General features: G+C 40.1%; 1 long non-coding RNA gene across 1 annotated transcript; it reads left to right on the top strand.

Moving 5' to 3' along the window:
* The first annotated feature begins 4,836 nt into the window (after window positions 1-4,836).
* LOC308323582 lies at window positions 4,837-5,491 on the top strand. Its single transcript, XR_013964824.1, has 3 exons — window positions 4,837-4,885; window positions 4,975-5,044; window positions 5,372-5,491. It is a non-coding gene; the product is annotated as an uncharacterized lncRNA (long non-coding RNA).
* Window positions 5,492-17,735: the final 12,244 nt, after the last annotated feature.

Here is a 17,735-nt window from a genome sequence, read left to right as displayed (position 1 = left end):
ATCAAAGCGGTCGGGGCAGAAATGTCTTATCTCCATATATATATATATACTTACTTACTTGATCATACTACACAACACAAAAGCATCAACAGTAGCAGATCTACAAGCTCCAAAGGCTTTGCGTTGCGTTTCGAGCTGTTTTTATTTTATTTATTTTTTACTTTTGATGCTTTTGAATGTGAATCCAGAAAAATAGGTTTCCACCTGACAGAGATTGGTGTTCCCATTAAGAACCCATATTGTTGCTGTGGAAACCTCGTGAGTCCAAACCCCTATGTTGATGTTCACCACTTTTTGTGCCAGAACTCATACATGACGAAGTAGGCCATTAATAAAAATAAAAAAAAGAGATATGAGGTTTCAAGATACGTAGATATTATCATTATGAAGAGACTGGGAAGCTGCGTTAAAAAACAAACAAAACAACAACAAAAAACACACAAACGGCAAAATCCAACAACAGAGGGCTCTCCCTTCATTTAAAAGGGTCTCTCTCTCCCAGGCTCCCGCTCGCTTGCTCGCCCAGCGGTGTCGTGGGGGGGGGGGGGGGGGGGATGGGGGGGGGGGTTGAATGGGATGCCATGACGCCGAGGTGAGTTTGTTTATAGGCCATCAAAGCCAGCGGCGGCATGACGGCAATTATCTGAAGTTCAGCAATATCCCCGGGCGCTGTTCATAATCAAGAAAGCCAGAATGGAGGCGGCGAGCGGGAGAGACCCTGGTTTTTATTCTTTCTTTCTTTTTTCCTTTCTTCCCTGGCAGGCCCCCCAGGGCGTGCCGGTAATACGGGACATTTGACGAAAGGTTTCACGTTTGAAGTTTTCTCTCTCTCTCTCTCTCTCTCTCTCTCTCTCTCTCAGATTAACTGGGCGAGCATCTTTTCTTCACTAATCTCTGTACTATTTGCTGAATGTGAGAAATCCCCACTAAACCACTTCAATTAATTCATTTAAAACAGATGGTGGATCTACAAGCCTGCATTTGGGAGCTTTATAGATCTGCTTTATTCTTTGAGCATTTTTCATTCTTAACACTAGAGTGTCTGTCAGGTTTTTGAGTGGTGCCTCAGCTGTGTGTGTCCCTGGCTGGCTGTGTCTGTCTGCATTGCAAGCATGGAGGAATGGAGGAACCTTCCTTTCTAAAGCATTGTGGTAATGGAGGACCCTTCCTTTCTAAAGCATTGTGGTAATAGAGGAACCTTCCTTTCTAAAGCATGGTGGTAATGGAGGAACCTTCCTTTCTAAAGCATGGTGGTAATAGAGGAACCTTCCTTTCTAAAGCATGGTGGTAATAGAGGAACCTTCCTTTCTAAAGCATGGTGGTAATGGAGGAACCTTCCTTTCTAAAGCATGGTGGTAATGGAGGAACCTTCCTTTCTAAAGCATGGTGGTAATAGAGGAACCTTCCTTTCTAAAGCATGGTGGTAATGGAGGAACCTTCCTTTCTAAAGCATGGTGGTAATAGAGGAACCTTCCTTTCTAAAGCATGGTGGTAATGGAGGAACCTTCCTTTCTAAAGCATGGTGGTAATAGAGGAACCTTCCTTTCTAAAGCATTGTGCTAATAGAGGAACCTTCCTTTCTAAAGCATGGTGCACTGTAACCTATAACTGTAAAATTAGGGTGGATTTGCAACAGTATCTTACTGTTTTTCACCAAATTGTAAAATACTGTTAAATTGTCATCTCTTTCCTGTAAATTAACATTCTATTCTGTAAATTAACATTCTATGCTGTAATTGAACTAATAACAGTAGAACCTGTTATGTAGCAGTACAATACTGTTAAATAGTCATCCCTTTCCTGTAAATTAGCATTGTATGCTGTTATTTAACTAATATGAGTAGAACCTGTTATGTAGCAGTACAATACTGTTAAATAGTCATCCCTTTCCTGTAAATTAGTATTGTATGCTGTTATTTAACTAATATGAGTAGAACCTGTTATGTAGCAGTACAATACTGTTAAATCAACAGCCTACAATGGTATAGAAGAGGAGACTGACTGGCTTGCTGGCTGACTGACTGACTGACTGACTGACTGACTGGCTGGCTGGCTGGCTGGCTGGCTGGCTTGCTGGCTGGCTGACTGACTGTTAGACTCATATAGGTTGGAAGGAGATGGATTTTAAACTTTGTCATAGAACATCAAAGCCTTGATTGATTGATTGAAATATGTATTAACACTTTAACAGTTTGCAGAATTACAGTACATTTCAAACACAAACTCAATACAAAGACTTTAAGCAATTAAGCATTACACTTGTTTACAAGAGGGTCCACCTGTGTGTGTGTGTGTGTCAAGACATTTGATTAGCAACTACACACACCTGTTGCAAGGTGTCACTGTGAGCTCCTCTACTCTCCTCTCCTCTCCTCTCCTCTCCTCTCCTCTCCTCTCCTCTCCTCTCCTCTCCTCTCCACAAATAGACCTTTAAAACATGTTGTTTAATGTTTTTCTACGTACACTAGACGTATTCTTCATATTTGGAGCATGCCGAATTCAATGGCGGCGGTCTCAAATTTCCACGACGTTTGCAAAGGTCAAAGGTCAGCCAAAAGACTGCAAAATCTGACCATTTTCTGGAATTAATCGCTCAAGATATTTTTTTAAAATCTGAAACTTCACTCAATCCATATTGAGAGTAAGCCGGATGTAATGGCACCGGGCCTGATTTTTTTAGGCCACTGATAAAGGTCAAAGATCAGCAAAAAGACTGCAAAATCTGACCATTTTCTGGAATTAATCGCTCAAGATATTTTTTTTAAATCTGAAACTTCACTCAATCCATATTGAGAGTAAGCCGGATGTAATGGCACCGGGCCTGATTTTTTAGGCCACTGATAAAGGTCAAAGATCAGCAAAAAGACTGCAAAATCTGACCATTTTCTGGAATTAATCGCTCAAGATATTTTTTTTAAATCTGAAACTTCACTCAATCCATATTGAGAGTAAGCCGGATGTAATGGCACCGGGCCTGATTTTTTAGGCCACTGATAAAGGTCAAAGATCAGCAAAAAGACTGCAAAATCTGACCATTTTCTGGAATTAATCGCTCAAGATATTTTTTTTAAATCTGAAACTTCACTCAATCCATATTGAGAGTAAGCCGGATGTAATGGCACCGGGCCTGATTTTTTAGGCCACTGATAAAGGTCAAAGATCAGCAAAAAGACTGCAAAATCTGACCATTTTCTGGAATTAATCGCTCAAGATATTTTTTTTAAATCTGAAACTTCACTCAATCCATATTGAGAGTAAGCCGGATGTAATGGCACCGGGCCTGATTTTTTAGGCCACTGATAAAGGTCAAAGATCAGCAAAAAGACTGCAAAAGCGGGCAATCTTTCCCTCTCAATAACTCCACAACGATAAGGACTTGGGGTCTAATTTTTATATATGTTGTTCAGTTTTTCGAGACGATCAAGTGGATATCTTGTTTGTCCTGGTACGACACTTTTCAAAATTTCAGATCTTCCTTCAGTATGGTGTTAGGTTGTACACCTATATGTACCTTCCGAAAGTGGAGGAAGCCAACTTAGGAGTGGCGTACCGGGACAAACAAGATATCCCCTTGTTCGTCTCAAAAAACTGAACAACATATCTCAAAATCGGAATCCAACTTCTTATCGTTTTCGAGTTATTAAGCGAGATAGCGAACCTGTAACCCTAATCAATTAAGAGAACCGTATGTCCGTGTGGGAGGAAACTTATATTGGTGTTTTCAGAGCAACGAGCTGATCAATAATCTGGTCTCGGTTTTGCTCTACGACCTCGGCAACCCTAACCCTAACCCTAGCACGTTTTGGTGGCTGGGTTAGGGTTAGAGAACAGTAAGTCTGTGTGTGAGGAGATTTATATTGATGCGTTCAGGGCGACACGCTGATCAATAATCTGGTGTTTGATTTAGTTTTCGACCATTACTTTTCCCTGTAGATACATATTTATGATTATCTCTAAGACGATTTGACAAAACTTTACAATTCTGACATATGTCAGTCTACCCTCATAATTTATGAGTCTGTCAAAAAAGAAAGTAAGTCTCTAGCACATTCCTGTCAAAAGTTATGATTTTTTAAAGAAATATAAACCAAAATACTCATTCCCAGTTCTGAGCTAGTCTGATTGCTGTCAGCTGTGCTCAATTCAATGGATTGAATGGTGACGCATGTCCCCCCCCCCTCTCTCTCTGCTGTTGCATGTCAGAGTACTATATACTTCTCCAGTACAAGGGTCTATAGCCGAGGGACCATTCAGTTCACAGCTTATGCCGTTATTTTACTAGAGACTGTAATTTAACAGTAGAATGCAGTATTTTATGCAAAGCCACATGGAAATAGGCCACACCCAGGTTTTCCCTTCAAAGTTCGTCAGTTGATTGTTGTTGGCCATGCAGTGAAGGAGCCTTCTATAATCTTTTTAGCCAACAGTTTTTTGCCAAGCAAACTAACAAAACAACACAAAAGAACAAAAGAAGAAGCATAAAGAAGACTGAGAAGAAAAGGAGACTAAGGTAAGAAAGTTTCCTACAGTCTATATTTTTAAACAACATCTGCTAGCTGCTAGCAACATTGCTCAAGCCACTTTGGAAAATCTAACCAACTTTAACAATTTCTGAAACATCAATACGTGAGCAAGATGATATCATGTGATATGTGTACATATTCTTGCTTTGATATGTTAACGTGAGGCACATGAGGACCCACAGTTGCACACCCAATGCTTCTTTTAAGTGTGTTCATCCTGCAGATGTCAAAGACATTTCCAAACATACAGAACATTTAAAGTGTATAATTTTTCCCAGGGCTTGGATGGGGATTTGACTGTAATTCAGCTTCTTACAACCCATTTAGGAGAAAGCCAAGATGGACTGCTGATTTTGGCTAATGTGAGTATTGATCAATTATTGTTCAATATTGTGATTGTACACATGCTACAACATTATTATTTTTGTCCTAATTTATTTTAACTTTTCAGTGGTCTAACACAAGTGCTGACGTCGAGAGACAATTCATCCTACCAGCCAGTCCTCGACTTGTTCTGCTTGGTATGTATTTTTGTGTAAAAAAATGCCCTTTGTGTAAAATGAGGCAATCATAGAACCTTCATGTGAAGATGCCATGCCTTAATTGTATTTTAAGTGAAGATACATCTTGCTCAACTGAAACTGAAATGAAAAGTAGGGAGAGTCTTCTGTTCCATATGTATTTCCTGCCCTTCTACAGATCCACCTTGCAATCCAAGCAACTGCCATTTTTCATGTTTTTGAGAAATATTAAAATGGAATCAAATGAATGTGCATGATAGTAACTACTTCTGTAGTCTCAATCTAATTTCAAACTCTGTTTGTCATGAACTCATTCCCTGTAAATAGTAAATACAGCCAGTGGATGATCAGCGTTGAGGGGCACGTGATCTGTGAGGGCATTCGGGTCAGGAGTTGCTGCACTGTTTGCGGTGTTCTACATTTTCAACCTCAAGTACCAAGACGAGGCCTCCAGAACCCTGGAATTCATTCAAAGGTATCTATTGCTGGTGTAAACGTCATAGGTAATCCAAGCTCAGATATATTGTATATATCTCTGCTGCCGGGAGGAAACCTCATAACTCCAAAATGAAAAATATCCATTTTATAAATATTTAAAATATTATTTATCAATATACACCCAAATTGTGTACCTCCCCTACTGTGTACCACCCACACAAATTTTTCAGGAAATGGAAATTAAGAAAACCTTATATTTTTAAAACAAAGCAATACAGCCTCATCAAAGTTGGTGTTGTAACTGTATGTCAATTACTTCCATGAGAGGGGGAGAGGTGGTGGAGTTAGTTGCTTTAGCAGACATTTTGAGGGTCCAAAGAAGTTAAGAGTTTTTGTCCAAAGCACTTTTTACTACTAAACCTCAAAAATAGAGTTATGAGGTTTCCTCCCAACAGCAGTGGTAATGGTAAAGATTAGGGCTCTTCAATGATTTTCAGGCTAACAAAGGACCCGTAGCTGAGAGAGATGCAGGTACCCACGCACACTACATAAACTTCATTGAATAATATTGTGTTTCAGATTAAACCTTTATAGGTAGATTCATAGACTTGTTTCACAGCAGTATCATCAGTGTTGTGTAAAATGTTGTTTGTTTGGCATTTTTTTATACCAAACCTCTAATGCATATATCCAATCTACACACTGACAGTACAAAACGCCACAGTGTCATGCATTGTAAGCTTGTAGATCTGCTATTTTCTGTAGTATTTTCTGTAGTACACCTATAGTAAGATGGTAGCCACACTGCTGAAAAAACTGGTTGATTTTGAGTGGGAATTCATTGGTAGGTCACAGCTACTACTGTAGCAGCACTGTAGCACATTACCAGTCTACTGATGTATGTTAATGTTAATGTAAATGTACCATTTTCAAAGCATACTTATTTACACGCACATCGATGGTGGGTGCTGGGCCAATAGTCTAGTCTAGTAGAGCTTTCACACAGGTTTCAGGCAAAGGATTTACCTTATTATTGCAACAACATTTCGATCTCCCAGGATCTTCATCAGGTCATTCATTCTAAAATATAAACACCTGTTCCATTATTTTTAACCCTTGTCCCCCAAATGTTTTATGTTTTTGAGAAATATTTTGTTCATCTATTAAAATAGAGTCAAATGTATGTGTATGATAGTAAATACTTCTGTAGTCTCAATCTAATTTCAAACTTTGTATTTACTATTTAACAGGGAATGAGTCCATGACAAACAGCCAGTGGATGATCAGTGTTGAGGGACACGTGATCTATGAGGGCATTCGGGTCAGGAGTTGCTGTTTTTGGTGTTTTCAACTTCAAGTACCAAGACGAGGCCTCCAGAACTCTGGAATTCATTCAAAGGTATCTATTGCTGGTGTAAACATCATAGGTAATCCAAGCTCAGATATATTGTATATATATCTGCTGCCGGGAGGAAACCACATAACTTCTAAATGAAAAATATCCATTTTATAAATATTTAAAATATTATTTATCAATATACACCCAAATTGTGTACCTCCCCTACTGTGTACCACCCACACAAACAGCAGGTGAGTCTCATCACTCTTGAGGAGCTCTAGAATATACAAGTATACCAGAATACACAATAGCCTTTTTAAAACCAGATGAATGGCCCTTTTAGATCTATAGGTTGGCACTTGTTACCTGACTGCAACATTGTCTGTAACTCTACACTACTGCTGTGCAACCTCTATTATATACCTCCTTTCAAAGTTTTTCATTTTGAACCTTTTTTAATGTATTTAGCAGCTACATTGTTTTGCTCAATATATATATATATATTTTTTTACAGGCACTCCTGATTGAGCCACGCGATGCAAACCAAGCCAAGGCCTCTTCCTTTCTCCATCGCTTCCCAATGTCTCCCTTTCATGTTAAGTATTTGCACTTCAACTGTGATGCACTGCTGTTAAAATGATTGTATTGATGCTGCATATTAATATTGCGTATGACGCAGATGATGCTGTTACCTCTCATGTTAAGTATTTTGCATGTTGGCTAGACTGATACAATGCTGTTAAAAGATTGTTCTTGATGCTGCTGTATTAATATTGCATTATAATGCAGATGCTGTTTTTGCCATGTCCTGTCATTCAGGATTTTAAATGACAGTTTGTTAATTTAAACTGTTTATCTTTTATTTATTGTTTTTTTGGGGGGTTAATTGAGACTGTTTGCTCATTGTCTACCCATGCATGAGTCTGTCAGTCAGTCTGTCATTTATTATTGATTGCATTTAAAATAATAGAAAAAAGTTTTAATGGAGACTATTGTTGAATAGCAGCTTTAATAATAAACCAACTGTGTTGAATATCTATACCTGTGTGTTTTGTATTAGTTGTATATCAATAATTTAATTTTTATTACATTTTATTGAAAACATGCATACTGGAACATACTGTAAAATGACAGTAAAACCCATAGTTATACTGTATTTTTACTGCATTTCAAAATACTGTATGCTGTTAAATTACCATGAACCCACATTTAATTTAAAGTTATATACTGTAATTGAACAGACGATATGCTGTTAAATTACCATGAACAGACATTTAATTTAGTTATATACTGTAATTGAAAAAAAAGTATGCTGTTTAATTACCATGAACCCACATTTAATTTACAGTTATGTACTGTAATTGAAAAACGGTATGCTGTTAAATTACCATAGGCCCACATTTAATTTACAGTTATATACTGTAATGGGAAAAAAAATTATGCTGTTTAATTACCATGAACCCACATTTAATTTACAGTTATGTACTGTAATTGAAAAACGGTATGCTGTTAAATTACCATAGGCCCACATTTAATTTACAGTTATATACTGTAATTGAAAAAACTGTATATCTACTGTAAAATGAATTACAGTAGATGTACTGTAAAATAACAGTAAATTGCGGGCGTCAGTGCTGCCAGTAATTTACTGTAATAGTACAGTGAAATCTCTTACAGTGTGGTAATGGAGGAACCTTCCTTTCTAAAGCATTGTGGTAATAGAGGAACCTTCCTTTCTAAAGCATGGTGGTAATGGAGGAACCTTCCTTTCTAAAGCATGGTGGTAATGGAGGAACCTTCCTTTCTAAAGCATGGTGGTAATAGAGGAACCTTCCTTTCTAAAGCATGGTGGTAATGGAGGAACCTTCCTTTCTAAAGCATGGTGGTAATAGAGGAACCTTCCTTTCTAAAGCATGGTGGTGGTAATAGAGGAACCTTCCTTTCTAAAGCATGGTGGTAATGGAGGAACCTTCCTTTCTAAAGCATGGTGGTAATAGAGGAACCTTCCTTTCTAAAGCATGGTGGTAATAGAGGAACCTTCCTTTCTAAAGCATTGTGGTAATGGAGGAACCTTCCTTTCTAAAGCATGGTGGTGGTAATAGAGGAACCTTCCTTTCTAAAGCATGGTGGTGGTAATAGAGGAACCTTCCTTTCTAAAGCATGGTGGTGGTAATAGAGGAACCTTCCTTTCTAAAGCATGGTGGTGGTAATAGAGGAACCTTCCTTTCTAAAGCATGGTGGTGGTAATGGAGGAACCTTCCTTTCTAAAGCATGGTGGTGGTAATAGAGGAACCTTCCTTTCTAAAGCATGGTGGTAATGGAGGAACCTTCCTTTCTAAAGCATGGTGGTAATAGAGGAACCTTCCTTTCTAAAGCATGGTGGTAATGGAGGAACGTGAGGTGGCTCACAGTGTAATGAAATTGGAGGCCTATGGCCAATCGATTACATCCTCCCTCTGTAATGGAATTAGCCCATCACAAAACCTTTCACTCCACACCACTGACAGCACAGAGTGTGTGCGTGCACGTGCGTGCGTACGTTCGTGTGTGTGTGTGTGTGTGTGTGTGTGTGTGTGTCTTTCTGCATGTGTGTGCACGCTGCAGGGCATTACGTTTTCAGAGTAGTCGTAGTAGTCACGCTTTGTCATGTGCTTGCTTTATGTTCAGTGTACACGAACGCAAATGCACACACAATATCTACCCGTGTCCCTTTTATGCCTACAACTTGTCATTTTGTGCCCATATATGGAGATCACTGATGTCATCTTTAGGCTATATATGTCCATATAATGAAATATTATCTACATTGGGAACTCCTTATATGGTTATGGCTGAGTCATGGCAACATGAGCATTGACGTTAGTCATAGTGACGTGGCCGTGTTTTGCTCTTCTTTGTCAGACTACACACGAAAGTAGAACAAAATGGCTGGTCTACAAGCTCACAAGTTAGCTTGCTTTTTTTTACTCCCCTCTAAGCCCAACCTCTATATCTTCTTTTTACTCCCCTCTAAGCCCAACCTCTATATCGTTAAAGTGGTGAATTGTTTTGTTCATAATATCGTCGCAGTCGGGCTGAAACCTCCATGTTTTAGATGTTTGTGTTTTCTGGTAAATCAACGCCCTACTTCATCACACTACAGAAGTACAGATTTACAAATCAACGCCCTATCACACTACAGAAGTACAGATTTACAAATCAACGCCCTATCACACTACAGAAGTACAGATTTACAAATCAACGCCCTATCACACTACAGAAGTACAGATTTACAAATCAACGCCCTATCACACTACAGAAGTACAGATTTACAAATCAACGCCCTATCACACTACAGAAGTACAGATTTACAAATCAACGCCCTACCACACTACAGAAGTACAGATTTACAAATCAACGCCCTATCACACTACAGAAGTACAGATTTACAAATCAACGCCCTATCACACTACAGAAGTACAGATTTACAAATCAACGCCCTATCACACTACAGAAGTACAGATTTACAAATCAACGCCCTACCACACTACAGAAGTACAGATTTACAAATCAACGCCCTATCACACTACAGAAGTACAGATTTACAAATCAACGCCCTATCACACTACAGAAGTACAGATTTACAAATCAACGCCCTATCACACTACAGAAGTACAGATTTACAAATCAACGCCCTATCACACTACAGAAGTACAGATTTACAAATCAACGCCCTATCACACTACAGAAGTACAGATTTACAAATCAACGCCCTATCACACTACAGAAGTACAGATTTACAAGTTGAGCTTGTCGATCTGCTTCTTTTGCTATTATATTTTGAATCCTGAAAAGTAACAGTTTTGGACAAATATGAGGTTTCCACACGACAGAGACCATGTACATTTATTTTCAAATATGTACACTTATATAAAAAAACACTTTTTTTATATATAATAATAATATAGTGCATACTGTAGTGGCAACAGTATCCGTATGTCTAATACTGTGAATTCAGTGTTTGCTAAATCCGACAGTCTTTTGGCTATGATAGACACTATTGTATTGTTTTGTATAATATTCTACAGATTAATGTATTTAATTAGAGCATGTTTTTTTGTTTATTTGGTTCTCACGTGGGGAGGAGAAAAAAACCCAAATAAAGATACGTTGAATTTCCCATTTTGTCAAACAAACTTGGCAATTTATTTCAGTAGGAAAGGTGGAAGAAAATGATGGAGGGCAGAGGTGTGATTGTTTAGTAATTTTCCACAGTCTACGTAGAGCACGCATATTGTTAGAATAGAAGTATTGCTGCATGTCAAAGTGTAGGATTTGCATTTGGAAATGTGTGGGATTATGAAGGCGTACTTTCTTTTCCCGGCTCTAACTTAGTTTTACTTTCGGCTGTGTCGTCTTTTGATTGTCTTTGTCGTAGACAATGTGGGATAATTTTCATATGAATAAATGATTGTTTAAAAACTCGGTGCCACAGTTATCTCTCCATTTCTCTCTGTGTCGGTCTCTCTCTGCCTCCCAGCATCATAAATAAATTACAGTATTGGCAACCGAGGTGTGTGTGTGTGTGTGTGTGTGTGTGTGTGTGCGAGGATGAAGCATATTTCTGTGTGTGTGTGTGTGTGTGTGTGTGTGTGTGCTTGTTTGCTTACATCTGATGCAAATATGAATATGTTTTGCCAATGTTTGTGCGAACATGCATACATGTGTGTGTGTGTGTGTGTGTGTGTGTGTGTGTGTGTGCGCTCCACGTACGTGCGTGTCAGAGTTCATTTGTATGTGACGTGGGCGAATGGTAAACAGTGAAGAGGAGAAGCTTGGGATAAAGCTGAAAAACACAACAGCCTCAATTCTGTTCTTTTTTCTAATTATTCTTAATACAGAAACAGAAACAAAATTAATTGCAGATCTACAAGCTCACGACACATCACACTGAGAGCTTGTGAATCTACTACAGCTGCTTTGTGCAACAATAAGGCAATAATTTACAAAATAATTTACAAAACAAAGAAATATGACTGTGGACGAGGTTTCCAGCATATTTAGGTCTATGATGTAATGTGCACCGCAACACAGTCTCCTGTACACCCACCCAGACATCTGTACTGTAACACAGTCCTCCTGTACACCCACCCAGACATCTGTACTGTAACAGTCTGCTGTACACCCACCCAGACATCTGTACTGTAACAGTCTCCTGTACACCCACCCAGACATCTGTACTGTAACAGTCTGCTGTACACCCACCCAGACATCTGTACTGTAACAGTCTCCTGTACACCCACCCAGACATCTGTACTGTAACAGTCTGCTGTACACCCACCCAGACATCTGTACTGTAACAGTCTCCTGTACACCCACCCAGACATCTGTACTGTAACAGTATCCTGTACACCCACCCAGACATCTGTACTGTAACAGTCTCCTGTACACCCACCCAGACATCTGTACTGTAACAGTATCATGTACACCCACCCAGACATCTGTACTGTAACAGTCTCCTGTACACCCATCCAGACATCTGTACTGTAACAGTCTCCTGTACACCCATCCAGACATCTGTACTGTAACAGTCTCCTGTACACCCATTCAGACATCTGTACTGTAGCAGTCTCCTGTACACCCACCCAGACATCTGTACTGTAAATGGGTCTGTACGTTATATGGAGTATAAGGACACATTTACATCCAAGTGTCATCATGTTAAGGTTTCATGTGCCACTGTGTCTCTGCTTTAACAGCAGTGGTGTGTAGTTCCTCTGTCTCACTGAAGTCACAGCGCTTAAACTGAAACCACTCAAAGATGAGCTTAAAAAGAGTATATCTCCTTGATATGTAGCGCCCTCTTGTGGATAATGTGCACACAACACACGCGCACACACACACACACACACACACACACACACACACACACACACACAGTTAAAGGGAAAATTTACTTTCAAATATAAAAAAATGAAAAACAAAATGTTTTCATAATAAATGAAAAAAGTAATGGAAAAAAACAAGGCAATCAAATAATTCCAGGCTTCATGGGGTGTGTGATTGATTGATTGATTGATCGTTCGACCAAGTCACTTTTTGGGCAAACAACTGCGTTAACACTGCTGGCCTGATTGCACGCACAATAACCTAAGTTCATAATGCTATGCACAGGAATGCTACGCAAAGTCGCAAACCAATGTCCTTCTAGTGGTGCCAGCACACAGCAGAAAGATCTCAAAGATAGTCTTCAAGAGACAATAAGGTGGCCGCACACACCAAAGTGCTAATATTGTATTCTGGAGACGCATGCAAGGTAATGAAAAGCCAACCCGAAATAGAAATTTGGAGATTCAACCAATCACCAAAAAAAAGGTTTCTGATGAGACATATCCCCATGATGAGAGCAATCAGGTACCAGGTGCTCTGTCTCACACTCCTAGACAATTAGGGAGGAGTACTACCTCCCCTAATGCACCCCAATACCACTTCACCATTCCAATCATAATAACTTCACTGCCAATTCGTTTGCTTCATGTCGTAATACACTTCGGGTAGACACATTTGTTATGTTGTTTTGCAGCAAATGAAAAAAAGGGCCTGTTTTGCAATGGATCCAAGACCACTTTCGCATCAATATTCTTTCAAAAATAGCAAATAAAATAAACTGTCGATCCACAAGCTCAGAACTCAGATTGTAGATAGACTATTTCCACTACTTCTGCGCCGTTGCGTGATGTAGGTAAGTATATGATGTGCATGATAAAGTAGGACATTAATTCAATGTAAAACACAAAAAGTTGAAGCACAGAGATACAAGGTTTCTACCTAACAGCAATAATGCCATGTGTGCATTCATTCACACATTCTGCCACAACTCCAAGCCAACCCCACTACCAGCCTCCTAACCCATGCAGACATTCTGTGTATCATATGCTTTCAGTAGTAATAGTAGTAGTATACAGCCAAATTGGCACTCTGGCTCCATCTGCCGGCGGTAAAGTGTTACTACAGACTTTGTAGGCCATTCAGCACCCTAGCTAACAGCACTAGAGCATTCAGAACCATGGACAGAGCCTGTCCCTAGCTAACAGCACTAGAGCATTCAGCACCATGGACAGAGTCTGTCCCTAGCTAACAGCACTAGAGCATTCAGCACCATGGACAGAGTCTGTCCCTAGCTAACAGCACTAGAACATTCAGCACCATGGACAGAGTCTGTCCCTAGCTAACAGCACTAGAGCATTCAGCACCATGGACAGAGTCTGTCCCTAGCTAACAGCACTAGAGCATTCAGCACCATGGACAGAGTCTGTCCCTAGCTAACAGCACTAGAACATTCAGCACCATGGACAGAGTCTGTCCCTAGCTAACAGCACTAGAGCATTCAGCACCATGGACAGAGCCTGTCCCTAGCTAACAGCACTAGAACATTCAGCACCATGGACAGAGTCTGTCCCTAGCTAACAGCACTAGAACATTCAGCACCATGGACAGAGTCTGTCCCTAGCTAACAGCACTAGAGCATTCAGCACCATGGACAGAGTCTGTCCCTAGCTAACAGCACTAGAACATTCAGCACCATGGACAGAGCCTGTGGAGGGGAGCTGTCAATTCTAAATGATGCATTAGAAATAGTGCTTTTATCCAGATTGCTCGATATATTGTGCATTACATACATTCACCCATTCACACACATTCATACACTCAAACTGGGAACCTTGCGGGTCCCATCCGGCTGCTCTACCGGCCACTCTACCCCTGAGCTACTGCTGCCCCCAAATGGCACATGCAGTCTCTGGCAGCGCAGTACTGCACTTCTCCAAACTAATCAATTTAATAGATTGTAAATAAATACATTGTAATACAAACTAATCGATTTAGGGGAGAATAGAAAGAAACAGCTTAACTTTCTAGACTTAGTAAGTAAGTAGTAAACTGTCGTTCCCCCACCACCCTTACACAGAGTCTCTTTGCCAACGTGCTCACAACATGTCCACACCTTGTGAGCTTGAAGATCGGCTATTTTTGTTTGTATTTCCGGAGGGAAAAGCAATCAATATAGTAGCCTATATAGTATATTGTTAACAAAATAAGCACTTGCACAACGCTGTGCTGGCATTCTAAGTCAGATGCACTCTTGCTGAGAGGAGAGAAGTGGAAGAGACACGGAGAAGAGGAGGTTGTACAGGTCGTCTTGTTTGCCTATTGTCATACGGTTAATATACGCACAATACTACACGGCAAATCCATTTGCATTGTGGTCCTTTCTCAAAGACCAGATCGATAGATGAATGTGAAAATATATCAGATACGATAGATAGATAGATAGATAGATAGATAGATAGATAGATAGATAGATAGTGCATGTGCTGTGCCTACCGTGATGCTGTCCTTATTTAGGCAACCACCACTGATGATGTCTTTACCGGAACCCTGGAGAAGAGGGAAGAAGAGAGAGAGAGAGACAGACATTTATTTGTCGGATGCACCACAGTGGATTCGAACCCACAACCCACAACCTCGAACCCACAACCTAGACAGCTGTACTTCACCACTGTGCCAAACAGATTCCTTGTTCTTTCTGTACCTATCCCCTTTCCCTGAAATGTAACAGACATATAAGGTTTCAAGCCGACGGCGACGACATTGAATTAAATTGACAGAGGAGTCATGAGAGAAACGGAGCGAGAGAGAGAGTCATTCCATCACTCTGTTGTTTGCATACAAACAGTAATTACTTCCACTCGGCCCGGTTCATTCTCCATGCCTGTAAGCACATTGAATTGGAACTATTTTCATGATGAATTAATCTGGTGATTATTAATCGGCTCATCTGACAATAAGAAAAAAGAAGAAAAGAGTGTAGCGTAATTATTTTTCCAGCATTCAATTAGTCCCTTTTATGCATTTTAAATGAGTAAAGAATTATACACATTGTGTCTCGAATGAAAACACATTGGCAATGCATTTTTCATCCCACTTCTGAGGTTATACAAAAACAAACAAATGGGTTGTAAATTGTGTTATGATCACTGGTTCTCAACGTGTGGTTTGGGGATCCCGAGGGGTCCTTGAGAGGGTTCCAGGGGGTCCCAGGCAATATTACTGATTGCTAGGAACCAAATGCACGCCCCTTACACGGCTTCAAAAGGTGTCTGGACACTGCTGCGTTTTAGCACCCAGTATGAAAGGACCTTAATGAATGGAACCACATGGGTCCAAACAGCACCCAGTATGAAGGACCTTAATGAATGGAACCACATGGGTCCAAACAGCACCCAGTATGAAAGGACCTTAATGAATGGAACCACATGGGTCCAAACAGCACCCAGTATGAAAGGACCTTAATGAATGGAACCACATGGGTCCAAACAGCACCCAGTATGAAGGACCTTAATGAATGGAACCACATGGGTCCAAACAGCACCCAGTATGAAAGGACCTTAACGAATGGAACCACATGGGTCCAAACAAGCAGTGTCTTTAACAAAATAGCACTACTGTACTTCACATACTTTATCATACAATGGTGTAAAAAAACATAAAACATTGTTTTTCAGACATACAAGGTTTCCACCCATCGAGCGACGCTAATTGACATGAAAACACGTTGTAGAACACAGAGAGAGAGAGAGAGAGAGAGAGAGAGAGAGAGAGAGAGAGAGAGATTTTGGAGAGCGATTGAGACGCACCGGCGTCAACACGTCTTTGATGTAGTGGTGTTTCTTTGGCAGAGTGGAGAACAAATAATCAACACCATCTACCAATTCACAAGTTATCGCAATGCGCATTATAACAACAACAACTATGTGTGCGCGTGTGTGTGTGTGTGTGTGGCAAGGACAAAATGAAAAGTGAGTGAAAGACAAACACAAATTGAGTGTGCTGTTGCAGAAGAGAGATGAGAGTGAGACTCTGTCACCTGAAGGGACCCACCCCCCTCCCCCAGTGTGAACACACACACACACACACACACACACACACACACACACACACACACACACACACACACACACACAATATATCAGTTTTAGGATGACAATTTGCCCTTTTCTAACCCTCACCCTGAAGCCAAGTATAGATCTACAACTGGTAAACGTGTGATGCGTTGGGGGCTTTTAAGTCTCTATGTTTTACATTGTACAGATATGTGGCCCTCACAAGTATAGCAGTACTATTACACATGCATGCCCACATGCACACGTGCACGTGCACAAATTGCTTACACCCCTCATCTCCATGTTTTGTGAATTTCCAGTCAATTCCAGGAGGTTTTTCAAGGCGATATAATTAGATTCCTACATTGTCAAAACAAGACGCATCCTCAATACGTCTCAATCTAGACTCAACAAAATGGCAAACAAGACAACCTCTCCCTCTCTGCAAAGGTTCACATTACTGCCAAAATCTCTCTCTCTCTTTCTCTCTCCCTCTCTGTCTCATATCCAGCAGAGGGCAGTATAAACACAGGAACCGCATCACATGGCTTTGGTACTACAGTACAGAGTAGGTTGACAGGCAGGCATACAGGTTAATGCTGTAGTGTTTGCTGATAGACAGTGACTCGTTATCTCATCATTGTACTGTTGTTTGACCAGGTCCTCTGACACAATAAGAGACATGGTCACGCACACACACGGAAATATGTTGTGCCAGGTACCAGATTTGTGGTGTTATACAAAATCTAGTAATCCATAAAGTAATCAAATAGAACTCAAAAGAGTTTGCAACACTAGATTTGTTTTTAAAATGGGTTGAATCTAGAGTTGCAATAACCTCCATTGACACTCCATTGATCAAATTGAAATTTCTGATCTGCTTGTAAACAACGTTAAACTCACCCAACATTGCAGCTGTAGGGAAAGCTTGAATTATCCTCTTTCAATCTGCAAAGCGTTTGTTTCATAAAAATCCACTGTAGACATGTTATGA

The sequence above is a fragment of the Protomyctophum bolini genome (assembly GCF_963924005.1).
Source record: "Protomyctophum bolini genome assembly, chromosome: 11".
Classification (NCBI taxonomy): Eukaryota; Metazoa; Chordata; class Actinopteri; order Myctophiformes; family Myctophidae; genus Protomyctophum; species Protomyctophum bolini.
The sequence above is the reverse complement of the archived record's forward strand: the minus strand, read 5'-3'. Positions and strand labels throughout refer to the sequence as shown.